Raw genomic sequence first — 12,765 nt, 5'->3', positions numbered from 1 at the left:
ACCGACCATGGAGGAATCATTAAAATATGGAAAGGAAAAAGGTTGGATACGAGGATGGTATGCAGCATTTATTTTATAACGGTGTGAGAAGGGAGAGGCAGTGGTGTGGTGGTATTGTCGCTGGAATGTAATCCAGAGCCCCAGGGAAATGCTCTGGGGACCCGGGTTCGAATCCCGCCTTGGCAGATGGTGAAATTTGAATTCAATAAAAATCTGGAACTAATGATGACCGTGATGTGGAGATGCCGGCGTTGGACTGGGGTGAGCACAGTACGAAGTCTTACAACAGGTTAAAGTCCAACAGGTTTGTTTCGATGTATATGACTTCCTCGCCTGAGGAAGGAGCAGTGCTCCGAAAGCTAGTGACATCGAAACAAACCTGTTGGACTTTAACCTGGTGTTGTAAGACTTCGTAATGATGACCATGGCAGCATTGGCGTAAAAACCCATCTGGTTCACTAACGCCCTTTAGGGAAGGAAATCTGTCGTCCTCACCCAGTCTGGCCTACATGTGACTCCAGACCCACAGCACAATGGTTGATACTTAAAATGTCCTCAGGATGGGTAATAAATGGTGGCCCGGCTGGCGACGCCCACATCCCGTGAACAAATTTTTTATGAAGCCCCATCACAATGGAGTGGAATTATTAGCAAGAGAACAAATGGTGAAGGCCCTTGGTAAAGCACAAGTTTTTTATTTCCCCCGTTATTGGATTGGATTTGTTTATTGTCACGTGTACCGAGGTACAGAGAAAAGTATTTTTCTGCGAGCAGCTCAACAGATCATTAAGTACATAAGAAGAAAAGGGAATAAAAGAAAATACATAATAGGGCAACACAACATATACAATGTAACTACATAAGCACTGGCATGAAGCATACAGGGTGTAGAGTTAATGAAGTCAGTCCATAAGAGGGTCATTTAGGAGTCTGGTGACAGTGGGGAAGAAGCTGTTTTTGAGTCTGTTTGTGTGTGTTCTCAGACTTCTGTATCTCCTGCCCGATGGAAGAAGTTGGAAGAGTGAGTTAGCCGGGTGGGAGGGATCTTTGATTATACTGCCCGCATTCCCCAGGCAGCGGGAGGTGTAGATGGAGTCAATGAATGGGAGGCAGGTTCGTGTGAAGGATGGGGCTGTGTTCACGACTCTGAAGTTTCTTGCGGTCCTGGGCCGAGCAGTTGCCATACCAGGCTGTGATGCAGCCCGATAGGATGCTTTCTATGGTGCATCTGTAAAAGTTGGTAAATCATAGAATTTACAGTGCAGAAGGAGGCCATTCAGCCCATCGAGTCTGCACCGGCCCTTGGAAATGTTAACCTCCTCGGAATGAAGCATACATATCCCTTCCAGTCATCTGATTTTACGAGCATACCAGTTTGTTGTCATATGCTATCTAGATATTCCCTGGTTGTAATTCATCTTTTTGGTATTAAATTCCAGCTTTTCCGTTTTTTCCGTTGCTTAATTTATTTCTAATGATTTGAGTTGCAATCAACACCAAAATGACTGCGTCATTCACAGGCTGGGGTCTTAGCATGTTCTAAACCATCATGGGGTCCTGTAAGATTTCATGCAAGTTCGTTGGAGACGGAAATAATGGAACCTATTCGAGGTTGCTCTTAAGGAATACGCTGTTAATTCAGCAGTAGATTCCTGAAATGTAGGTTGGGCCCACTTTGGAAACCAGACAAACATTGGCACACATTGCGACATGAATCTATACCTGCCAGTCAGCTATTTCAAATTAGATGCAGCAACTATTGTGCCATAGTTCTTCATTGTCTCATCTGTGTTTACGTAATCGATACCCACCTCCGGTGTAATTTGCATGTAACCTGTTGGATTCACGTGAAAAACAACTGCTTAGTCACTGTGACATAGTTGAAAAGAATGAATGGTTTGCACGCTGATTTCAGGTGTGGGAAGTGCCTGGTTGCGAAATAGGAGGCCATTCGGCCCATCGAGTCTGCACCGGCCCCTGGAAAGAGCACCCTACTTAAACCCACTCCATCCCCGTAACCCAGAAACCCCACTCACCTTTAGACATTAAGGAGTAATTTATCGTGGCCAATCCACCTAACCTGCACATCTTTGGTCTGTGGGAGGAAACCAGAGCACCTGGAGGAACCCACGCAGACACGGGGAGAACGTGCAGACTCCGCACAGACAGTGACCCCCAAGCCGGGAATCGAACCTGGGATCCTGGCGCTGTGAAGCAACAGTGCTATCCACTTGTGTTACCGTGCTGCCCCTAAGCAGACTGACAAAGCCTTGGGGATCCTCATGATCTCTCTTTATTGATAAGAAGGCAACAAAGGGGCACGATTTTGACTTTATGGCCAGGACCCTGAGCCCAGGGTCAAACGCGGTGCTGACCACACATTGTGATGGTAGCAACCATTCAGCAGTGATTTAATTTTCCCTGAATCGGCCAAATAATTGCCAGGCATTTGCGTTTATTTCTCGAGGGATAAAATAGAATAGTAGGGAAGTTGTGCAAAATCTGTATGGAACATTGGTCGGACCACACCTCTGGTACCATGTGCTGTTTGGTCCCCATTTGGTGAAAAGGGTACAGAGGAACTGGAGAAGGATGGCGAGTAGCTGATACCGGAAATGTGAGTGTATACATATCAGGAAAGGATAAACCAGTCGGGTTCCTTCTTCACAAGTGGGTTAAATAGAAATCATTCGTACGGAGCAAATGTCTCCAGTTGTTGGAAGCGTATAACTAGAGGTGATCAATTAAAATCGTCACCAAGAAAACCAAACAGGGAACTTAAAACACAAATTCCGAGAATGTGCAAGAGTAGAATTCTGTGGGTGCTGGAAATCTGAAATAACAACTGAAAATGCTGGAAATGCCGTGGGCAGCACGGTAGCACAAGTGGATAGCACTGTGGCTTCACAGCGCCAGGGTCCCAGGTTCAATTCCCTGCTGGGTCACTGTCTGTGCGGAGTCTGCACGTTTTCCCCGTGTGTGCGTGGGTTTCCTCCGGGTGCTCCGGTTTCCTCCCACAGTCCAAAGACCGTGCAGGTTAGGTGGATTGGTCATGATAAATTGCCCTTAGTGAGCAAAAAGGTTAGATGGGGTTATTGGGTTTTGGGGATAGGGTGGAAGTGAGGGCTTAAGTGGTTCATAGATTATCATAGAATTTACAGTGCAGAAGGAGGCCATTCAGCCCATCGAGTCTACACCGGCTCTTGGAAAGAGCACCCTACCCAAGGTCAACACCTCCACCCTATCCCCATAACCCAGTAACCCCACCCAACACTAAGGGCATATTTGCACACTAAGGGCAATTTATCATGGCCAATCCGCCTAACCTGGGTCGGTGCAGACTCGATGGGCCGAATGGCCTCCTTCTGCACTCTATGTTCTATGCACTCTGCAGAGTTTATCTACCATAAACAAAATAGGAGATTATGGTTCAAAGTTGTTGAATTACAGAAGGCTGTAAAATGCCTAATTGGACCCATCATTGAATCGAACAATTTCAGGCTGTAAATTCTGTCCCTCTGTTTTGATTGCTTTTCTTTGCTAGTTTTTCTCTTTTCACTTTGTTTTGCTTTCAGGCAGCGTGGCACCTGCCCTGGGTACATCTTTTGTTTGCTTCCTTTCTTGTCCATCACCATTCCCTTTGGCCCCGGAAGGTGAACTCTTGCCTTATTCAATCGCTCCTGTCTACCGCCCTGCCACAGACCTTCCTTTATCCTCGCTCCACGAGCTCAAAACCAATTGCGTTTCTCAATTCTGCCAGTCCTGACGAAAGGTCACGGACCCGGAACTGAACTCTGTCCCTCGCTCCGCAGGTGGTCCCCCAACCTAATAATAATTAATAATAATAATCGCTTATTGTCACAAGTCGGCTTCAATGAAGTTACTGTGAAAAGCCCCTAGTCGCCACATTCCGGCGCCTGCTCGGGGAGGCTGGTACGGGAATTGAACCCGCGCCGCTGCTTTGTTCTGCATTACAAATCAGCTGTTTCGCCCACTGTGCTAAACCTGGTGCGTGTTTCCAGCACTTTCTGTTTTCTGGTGAGAATGTGGAACTTGCTTCGACTGGGAAGGATCGAAGTGAGTCGTGTGGATGCACGTGAGGGGGCCCGACAACATTTGTGGGCAGGGACTAGAGGATTATGATAGATTTAAATAAGGAAAGATGGGAGGAGACTTGAGTGGAGCATAAGTGCCGGTATAGACTGGTTGGGCCAAATGGCCTGTTTCCAATAATAATAATAATAATCTTTATTGTCACAAGTAGGCTTACATTAACACTGCAATGAAGTTACTGTGAAAATCCCCTAGTCGCCACAGAGCTCTGATGTCTTTCCCCTCATCCAGGACGCGCCTACCTACGCAGAGGCCATGGTGCTACTGAAGGAGAACTACGCTCAGCAGACCAACAAGATCTACGCCAGGCACCTCCTGTCCACGCGGCACCAACTTCCCGGTGAGTCTGTGGAAGATTTCTGGCGTGCTCTGCTCGCCCTGGTGAGAGACTGTGATTGCCAGGCCGTTTCGGCCACTGAACATTCGAACCTGCTAATGAGAGACGCGTTCATTACAGGCTTAGGGTCGGCCTACATCCGCCAGCGCCTCTTAGAAGGGGCGACGCATGACCTTGCGGCGACCAAGAAACTAGCGTCTCGCTCACAGTCGCCTCACGCAATGTACAGGCATATGCCCCCGACCGTACGGCTCACCCCTCCTGGGCAGCGTTGGCCCCGCCAGCAGCCACCCCATCATGGACCCCATCAGCGACCACCCCCAGCCAACCCCACGCCTGCGCCGCGCGGCAGCCAAATAACCCCGGGGACCCAAGTGCTCCTTCTGCGGACAGACAAAACACCCCCGGCAGCACTGCCCGGCGCGGAGCGCGCTCTGCAAGGCCTGCGGCAAGAAAGGCCATTTCGCTGCAGTGTGCCAGTCCCGCTCAATCGCCGCTATTGTCTCTGCACCCCCCGCGTGCGGCCAGTGGGCGCCACCATCTTCCTCGCCTCAGACCACGTGCGGCCCGTGGCCGCCGCCATCTTGCTTGCCTCACAACCAATGGGCGGAGCCATCTTGCCTGCCTCAGGAAATGTGCGGCCCGTGGGCGCCGCCATCTTTCCCGCCTCAGGACCCCTGCCCGTCGGGCACCTCATCAGGCCGCTCATCGCCTGCAACCGCTGACGACCAGCCGCGGTCGCCTCCGTCACCATCGACTAGTCCCGACCGCACAACCTCGCGACCGCGTCGACAAAGGTGAAGGTCGACGGGCATGAGATATCCTGCCTTCTGGACTCCTGGAGCACTGAGAGCTTCATCCACCCTGATACAGTAAGGCGCTGCTCCCTCGCGGTACACCCCATTGAAAATCTCCCTGGCCTCCGGATCCCTCTCCGTGGCGATCCGGGGGTACTGCATCGCCACCCTGACCATCCAGGGCGTGGAGTTCAGCGGCTTCCGGCTCTTAGACCTCCCCAACCTCTGCGCAGCCTTGCTACTCGGCCTGGACTTCCAGTGCAACCTCCAGAGCCTAACCCTGAAATTTGGTGGGCCCCTACCACCCCTTACTGTCTGCGGTCTCACAACCCTTAAGGTAAACCCGCCTTCTCTGTTTGCAAACCTCACCCCGGATTGCAAACCCGTCGCCACCAGGAGCAGACGGTACAGCGCCCAGGACAGGACCTTCAGGTCTGAGGTCCAGCGGCTACTGTGGGAAGGTATCATCGAGGCCAGCAACAGCCCCTGGAGAGCCCAAGTGGTTGTGGTGAAAACGGGGGAGAAAAGCAGGATGGTCGTTGACTACAGTCAGACCATCAATCAGTACACGCAGCTCGGTTCCCTTCAGCGTCACTAACGGGGTCTCGGTCTTCCAACGGGAGATGGACCGAATGGTTGAGCGGTACGGACTGCGGGCCACTTTCCCGTACCTGGATAACATCACCATCTGCGGCCACGACCAGCAGGACCACGACGCTAATCTTTCCAAATTTCCCCACACCACCAAACTCCTCAACCTAACCTACAACAAGGAGAAGTGTGTGTTCAGCACGAAACGATTAGCCATCCTCGGCTATGTGGTCCAGAACGGAGTTCGAGGGCCCGACCCCGATCGCATGCGCCCCCTCATGGATCTCCCCCTTCCCCTCTGCCCCAAGGCCCTCAAATGATGCCTGGAGTTCTTTTCGTACTAAGCCCAGTGGGTCCCTAACTATGCGGACAAGGCCCGCCCACTCATTCACTCCACCGGTTTCCCACTGACGGCCGAGGCTCACCAGATCTTCAACCGTATCAAGGCCGACATCGCCAAGGCCGCGATGCACGCGGTCGACGAGACGCTCCCCTTCCAAGTCGAGAGCGATGTATCAGACGTCACTCTGGCCGCCACCCTCAACCAGGCAGGCAGACCCATGGCATTCTTTTCCCGCACCCTCCATGCCTCCGAAATTCGGCACTCCTCCGTCGAAAAGGAGGTCCAAGCTATCGTTGAAGCTGTGCGGCACTGGAGGCATTACCTGGCCGGCAGGAGATTCACTCTCCTCACAGACCAACGGTCAGTTGCCTTCATGTTTAACAACACACAGCAGGGTAAGATCAAAAATGATAAGATCTTGCGGTGGAGGATCGAGCTCTCCACCTTTAATTACGAGATTATGTATCGCCCCGGTAAGCTCAACGAGCTCTCCGATGCCTGTCCCGAGGTACATGTGCCAGCGCACAAGTGGATCGACTCCGGACCCTGCACGACGATCTCTGTCACCCAGGGGTCACCCGCTTTTATCACTTCATTAAGGCCCGCAATCTGCCCTACTCCATCGAGGAAGTCAGGGCGATCACCAGAGACTGCCAGGACTGGGCGGAGTGTAAATCGCTCTTCTACCGGCCAGACCGTGCGTGCCTGGTCAAGGCCTGCCGCCCCTTTGAACGCCTCAGCGTGGACTTCAATGGGCCCCTCCCCTCCACCGACCGCAACACGTATTTTCTCAATGTGGTCGACGAATATTCCAGATCCCCCTTCGCCGTCCCATGCCCCGATATGACGTCTGCCACCGTCATCAGTGCCCTCAACACCATCTTTGCTCTGTTCGGTTTCCCCACCTACGTCCACAGCGACCGGGGATCCTCATTTATGAGCGATGAGCTGCGCCAGTACCTGCTCGACGGGGGCATTGCCTCGAGCAGGACGACCAACTACAACCCCCGGGGAAACGGGCAGGTGGAGTGGGAGAATGGGACAGTCTGGAAGGCCGTCCAGCTGGCCCTACGGTACAGAGGTCTCCTGGCCTCCCGCTGGCAGGAGGTCCTCCCCGACGCGCTTCACTCCATTCGGTTGCTCCTGTGCACGGCAACTAACGGAAACCCCCATGAACGTCTCTTTGCCTTCCCCAGGAAGTCCACCTCCGGGGTTTTGCTCCCAACGTGGCTGGCAGCACCAGGACCCGTTCTCCTCCGCAAGCACGTGCGGCTCCACAAGGTGGACCCGTTGGTTGAGAGGATACAGCTACTCCATGCAAATCCACAGTATGCTATGTGGTGTACCCCGACGGCCGCCAAGACACAGTCTCCCTCAGGGTCCTGGCACCAGCTGGGTCCCCACACCCCCCCCCCTCTGCCCCGAGCCACCCTCCCCTCCCCCAGCGCAGCCCCCGCTCCTGGACAATCCATCCTCCGCTTGGTCCCACCCGGGGATGAAGAGGATGTCGACACACTCCCGGAGTCACCGGCGATCGAGCCGATGCCTGACTCACCACCAGCACTGCGGCGCTCTCAACGACGGATCAAGGCGCCCGACCGTCTAAATTTGTAACCTTCACTGAAATATTAATGACAAGCTGTATGTAAATAGTTTTCCACCGCCCCCGCTTGACTCATTTGTAACAGGGGGTGAATGTGGTAGTCACCACTGTTATATTATATTGTATATACTGCACTGCATACGAGGGTATTACGGTAAGGTCCCTGTACTACAGGTACGGGGGTAGATCTCTGCCTGCTGGCTCCGCCCAGTAGGCAGAGTATAAATGTGTGTGCTCTCCGAACGGCAGCCATTTCGGCAGCAGCTGTAGGAGGCCACACATCTCCGTGTAATAAAGCCTCGGTTACTCTCTACTCTCGTCTCGTCGTAATTAATAGTGCATCACAGTTTTAATGCAAGCCTACTTGTGACACGAATAAAGATTATTATTATATTGTATCTGCGTCTTCAGCCCTGAAATACCCTCCCTACACTTCACTTGTCTACCTTATTTTCCTGCCTCTAAGACACAGAATGAAACCTTCACCTCTGACTAAGCTTTTAATCATTTAACCTATTATTTCCTCAGGTGGTTCCGTGACATATTTTGGTTTATAATGTTCCCATGAAACGCCTTTGGGATTTTTCATTACATTAAGTGCACTGTATAAATATAGGTTATTAATATTTGGAGCTTCTTATAGTAAAATGTCATCATTTGCCGATGGTTATTGGAAGATTATTTTCCATTTCCTGGAGTGAAGTAAGAATGGTGATTTTTTTTTGAAACTGGTGCTGACATTGGAAGATTGGGCTGGATTCTCCGATATTGAGGCTGTGTCCGGAGGATGTGTCTGGTTTCACGACGAGAAGGTTGGTGCTGCGACTGGTGTGGGGCTCGCAGCCGCGCCACGTAAAACCCACGGCCTTCCCGATATAAATGGCTGGAGAATTGCCGGGTCCGCATGCGCTCGGCGACGACTTGCAGCGGTCGCGCCGTACAACATGGCGCCGGCAGTGCGCGGACCCGACCTGCCAGATAGTGCCCCCCCCCCCCCTCGCCAATCCTCCCCCCGTCCCCGCCACCAGGCCCCCCCAGCCCTCGCCGGAGCCCCGCTGGCCAGCAGCCCGGCTCCCGCCCGGCTGTGGCGGCGCTGGGCACAGTCCACCGGGTTCATGATGCCCCGCGCGGTCGGGAACTCGGCCCATCGGGGGAGGGGGTCTTCAGGCAACGCCCTGAGGCCGTCCCAACGGCATGCTGCGTATTCCCCGATGATGCCATTTTGGAGGGGGTGGAGCATCCAAAAACAGGTCCCCCTCCCGATTCGGTTGTAAACAGGGATTCTCCGCCCGATCGCCGATTACGATATCGCCGTCGAGCAACGGAGAATCCCGACACTTGTGTTCTTTGAAGCATTTTTTTTTTAAGTATCAGATCAAAATCCGTTGTTTAAATAAAATGAAACAGTTCCAATCAATTTAGGGTCTTATACAACTTTACATTATCGGGATTCTAAAATAATCTATTGCAGAGGATGTGGATCTCGCTGTCGCTGTCAACATGTGTTGCCGGTCCTTAATGATGCTTGAACCGAATAGCTTGTTAGGCCATTTCAGAGTGGGTGTGGAGTCACATGTAGGCCAGACCAGGTAAGGACAGCAGATTTCCCTCCCTAAAGGACGTTAATGAAGCAGATGTTTTTTTTCAGAAATTGATGATAGTTGTCATGGTCACCGTTATTGAGACAATTCCAGATTTATTCATTGAATTCAAATGCCAGCTCCGTTGGGCGGAATCTGGACCTATGGTCCCCAGAACATTATCCTGGCTGCTGTACTACTAGTCGAGTGACATTCGTGCAATGCCACTGACTCGCAAGATTAGCAAACCCAGTTGGAAAGTGAAAATATATGTTAGACAAGAAAGAATTTGCATTTGTTTTGCTCTTATCATGTCCTCTGGAAGCTATAAAGCATTTTGAAATGTAATAACAGTTGTTGGGTAAAGCATATGTGCATCTAATTTATACATTCACCCTTTCCTCTCTCCTCAGTTCTTTGCTACACCAACCCCGACATGTGATAGCACAACCAAATCTAGTAGGTGAAAGATGATGCAGAATTGGACGTCTACCAGGACGAGAAGGCTTCACTGGCATCCGTGCTGGCCTAGTGGTTAGGCTTTGGCGTTTTCACCGCTATGGCACAGGTTCATTTCCTGGCCAAGGAATTGTTCTTGGGGACGGCACGTTGACACAGTGGTTAGCACTGCAGCCTCACAGCGCCAGGGTCCCGGGTTCAGTTCCGACCTCGGGTGACTGTCTGCGTGGAGTCTGCATGTCCTCCCCGTGTCTGCGTGGGTTTCCTCCGGGTGCTCCGGTTTCCTCCCACAGTCCAAAGATGTGCAGGTTAGGTGGATTGGCCGCGCTAAATAGTCCAAGGGTCCAAAAGGTTAGGTGGGGTTACTGGGTTAAGGGGATAGGGTGGAGGCGTGGCCTTAAGTAGGGTGCTCTTCCCAAGGGCCAGTGCAGACTCGATGGGCTGAATGGCCTCCTGCACTGTAAATTCTCTGATTCTATGGTCTCAATGATGACCGAGCTCAGCATGTAAGTGCAAAAGGCAAGGCTGGAGCATTTGCCCCCATCTTTTCCCAGAAATGTTGAGTGGATGATCCCTATTGGCCACCCCCTGAGGTGCTGACCATTGCAGATGCCAGTCCTCAGCTGGTTTGGTTCCCTCCACTTGGTATCAAGAAGTGGCTGGAGGCACTGGGTGTAGTTGAGGCTATGGACCCTGGCATCTTCTTGGTTGTAGTACTGAAGACATGTGCTCCTGAACCAGTCTTGCCCCGAGTCAAGCTATTATAGGAAGTGGGTATGCCTACACCAAATGGATTGCGGTTCAAGAAAGTTCACCATCAAGGGAAATTATGGGTGGGCAAAAAATACAGGACTTGTCAGCAACGCTCATCCCGTGGGCGAACAAATAAAAGCTCTTTAAAATCCAACTCCCAGTTTTCTGGACGCCCCCTCCTAATATTTCCTCTGTACGCCAGCTCTACAGCAGACGACGCAACCTGGAAACCAAGATATTGGCCATATTCTCAACTTGCGCTCAGGGCGCAGCAGACCAGCTGCGGAACACCGCCAAACAGATGAGACAACAATACTATGCCACCTATATGCACACCAAGAACAGGAAGCTTGAGAAACTCGGCATCACCACCAGCAGCAACCAAGCCTCCCCGGTACCACAGTAGAAAACAATACAGGGAAATCTATTGTCAACTTGTCAGACTGCACCCTTCAACTAGACAAAATCGAAGTCCTCAGCAGAGGGCTCAATTTCTGCACCACCACCAAAATGGACCCCAACAGTCTCGCGGCAGACACCGAGGAATTCATCAGGCGAATGAGGCTCCGGGAATTCTTCCACAGACCCCAAGAGGCCAACAGCGAACCCAAGCAGACTACCAATGAACCGGAACAGCAGACCGAGAGATCTGCGGTGCGGCAACCGAAGAGGAAAGAGTCGAATTGGACCCCTCCGGAAGGCCGCTGCCCTAGACTCGACATGTATGCTCAAGCCGTCAGGAGTCGCGTCAATGCCAGATTCATCAGTCGCATTCACAAGACATCCCTGAACATCACCCAAGCACAATGCAATGCCAAGACCAACCGCAGCATCGTCATCAAACCAGCAGACAAAGGAGGGGCCACTGTCATACTGAACAGAACGGACTACTGCAAAGAAGTATACCGACAACTGAACAACCAAGAACACCACAGACAGTTACCCGCAGATCCGACCAAGGAACACATCCGCCAACTTAACAGACTGATCAAGACCTTGGATCAAGATCTTCAGAGCACCCTACTTGCTCTCATCCCATGCATTAGAGATCCCTACTGCCTCCCGAAAATACACAAGGCCAACACACTAGGCCGTCCTATTGTTTCAGGCAATGGGACCCTGTGTGAGAACCTCTCTGGCTACATTAAGGGCATCTTGAAATCCATCGTACAAGGTACGCCCAGCTTCTGTCGCGACACGGCGGACTTCCTACAGAAACTCAGCACCCATGGACCAGTTGAACCAGGAACATTCCTCGTCACAATGGACGTCTCGGCACTCTACACCAGCATCCCCCATGGCAACAGCATTGCTGCAACAGCCTCAGTACTCAACACCGACAACTGCCAATCTCCAGACGCAATTCTGCAACTCATCCGCTTCATTCTGGATCGCAACGTCTTCACCTTCAACAACAAGTTCTTCATCCAGACGCACGGAACAGCCATGGGGACCAAATTCGCACCCCACTATGCCAACATCTTCATGCACAAGTTTGAACAAGACCTACTCACCGCACAGGACCTTCAACCGACGTTATACACCAGATACATCGATGACATTTTTTTCCTTTGGACCCACGGCGAAGAATCACTGAAACGACTAAAAGATGACATTAATAAGTTCCATCTAATCATCAGACTCACCATGGACTACTCTCCAAAATCAGTTGCATTCTTGGACACACTCGGCTCCATCAAGGACGGTCACCTCAGCACTTCGCTTTACCGCAAACCCACGGATAACCTCATGATGCTCCACTTCTCCAGCTTCCACCCTAAACACACTAAAGAAGCCATCCCCTATGGACAAGCTCTCTGTGTACACAGGATTTGCTCAGACGAGGCGGAGCGTAACTGACATCTACAGACGTTGAAAGATGCCGTCATACGAACGGGATATGGTGCTTGACTCATCAATCGACAGTTCCAACGCGCCACAGCAAAAAACCGCACCTACCTCCTCAGAAGACAAACATGGGACACAACCGACAGGATACCCTTCGTTGTCCAGTACTTTCCCGGAGTGGAGAAACTACAACATCTTCGTCACAGCCTTCAACACGTCATCGATGAAGATGAACATCTTGCCAAGGTCAGCCCCACACCCCCACTACTTGCCTTCAAACAACCGCGCAACCCCAAACAAACCATTGTTTGCAGCAAACTACCCAGCCTTCAGAACAGTGA

The sequence above is a fragment of the Scyliorhinus torazame genome, chromosome 30 (genome assembly GCF_047496885.1).
Source record: "Scyliorhinus torazame isolate Kashiwa2021f chromosome 30, sScyTor2.1, whole genome shotgun sequence".
Lineage (NCBI taxonomy): Eukaryota > Metazoa > Chordata > Chondrichthyes > Carcharhiniformes > Scyliorhinidae > Scyliorhinus > Scyliorhinus torazame.
The sequence above is the reverse complement of the archived record's forward strand: the minus strand, read 5'-3'. Positions refer to the sequence as shown.